At 43.7% G+C, this 1,734-nt stretch overlaps 1 protein-coding gene across 1 annotated transcript in view; it reads right to left on the bottom strand.

Annotated features, from left to right (window-relative positions):
• LOC144513728 (BCL-6 corepressor-like) overlaps window positions 1–1,734 on the bottom strand; it is a 57,031-nt gene extending 55,297 nt beyond the window's left edge. Inside the window, exon 1 of the mRNA XM_078244902.1 lies at window positions 960–1,734. The gene's annotated coding sequence lies outside the window, so the exon portion shown is untranslated. The remainder of the gene's footprint in view (window positions 1–959) is intronic.

The following is a 1,734-nucleotide window of genomic DNA, read 5'->3' as shown; positions in this document are numbered from 1 at the left end:
TGCCTTTTTGTCACCTTTATGTCGCCTTTTTGTTGCCTTTTTGTCACCTTTATGTCACCTTTATGTCGCCTTTGTTTCCTTTTTGTCGCCTTTTCGCCACCTTTATGTCGCCTTTTCGTAGCCTTTATGTCGCCTTTATGTCCCCTTTCGCTGCCTTTTTGTCACCTTTATGTCTCCTTTATGTCGCCTTTATATGCCTTTTTGTTGCATTTTTGTCGCCTTTATGTCGCCTTTTTGTCGCCTTTTTGTCGATTTGTGTCACCTTTATGTCGCCTTTGCATTTTTGTCGCCTTTGTTGTCCCGCCTTTGTGTCGCCTTTTTTGCCGCCTTTGTGTCTCCTTTATGTCGCCTTTACGTCGCCTTTTTGTTGCATTTTTGTCGCCTTTGTGTTGCCTTTGTGTCGCCTTTTTGTCGCCTTTGTGTCGCCTTTTTGTCCGCCTTTGTGTCGCCTTTTTGCCGCCTTTTTGTCACCTTTATGTCGCCTTTACGTCGCCTTAGCCACACGTGACGCGTTGGCCCAATCAGTTGCAGCCATCGCGGTTGTAGGAGGGCGGAGCCTGTTTTCTTGGCTTGTCATTGGTCAGTGAAGAGACACTGGTGGCGAGCCGTCTAGCGTGCAAAGCTGGGAAGCAGCGGGGCGACCCCAGCCGTGAAATCAAAGAGTATACGGACACGTACTGTTACGGGATTGTTTTTCCTGTTGCAGTTACAGATTCCTTTGGAGTAATAATCAAAAAATACTTAAAGACACTTGTAGTAAATGTTGTGAGTATTATGGGATGGAGGTATAAGTTACAATACCACAAAAACTACAATTAGAGCCATAAAATGGAGTTTTTTTATATAAAAAGTTCAGAACAGATTCGATATTTTTGTACTTTATAAATAAATAAGAAAAAATAATATAATTAAAAATAATAAAATAAAAATAAGATGATAATAAATATATTTTAACTCACCTTTTTGCTCTTCTTCTCTGGAGTAAAGTTTAGTAATATTTCAGTTTCATGATGTTTTATTTCATATCCATCCGGTGAAAACAAGAGGAATCCCAAAAAATATTTAAATCTTCTGCTCTGGTTGTAAAGTAAATAAATCCATCTTCATTGATCTGCCGCGTGGACGCGCACGTGCACACACACACACACACACACACACACACACACACACACACACACACACACACACACACACTGAAGTCTGGATTACCTCCCCAAAAAAAGCACACACTCCAAAATAAATTAAAACAAGATGTTTATGAATGAAGTCTGGCGTGCGAGCCACGCTGCGACATGCTGAGCACGCACACACACAGGTCAAAAACAAGGTGTCCGGAGCGGAGCGGAACTCCGTTGGAAAAACACACATTTAAGAACAACATCCCAAAATAAAAGCAAGTGAGTGGAAACACACACCTGGACACGCACGCACATTCAGGCGCATACACGCACGCGTCATCCGGGTACCGGGTTGAACTCTCAGTGTGCGCGTGTGCGCGAGCGCGCGTGTGTTTTCCCCTCCGTGATGTCCCGGCAGCGGGATCAGATCCAGAGAAATGAAAAACACAAAAATGAGAAAATGTAAAAATGTAAATATTCCTCCACGAGCGGTTATATATCCCTCAAGGTGTCGCGCGCGCGGCACGCGTGTTATTCCCACATTTCTTTTCTTTCTTTCCGGTCCCGTCGTCTGTCTGTCTGCTGGGTTTTATCCCGCTCTTCCTCCTCCTCTTCC

The sequence above is a fragment of the Sander vitreus genome, unplaced genomic scaffold (genome assembly GCF_031162955.1).
Source record: "Sander vitreus isolate 19-12246 unplaced genomic scaffold, sanVit1 ctg330_0, whole genome shotgun sequence".
NCBI lineage: Eukaryota > Metazoa > Chordata > Actinopteri > Perciformes > Percidae > Sander > Sander vitreus.
The sequence above is the reverse complement of the archived record's forward strand: the minus strand, read 5'-3'. Positions and strand labels throughout refer to the sequence as shown.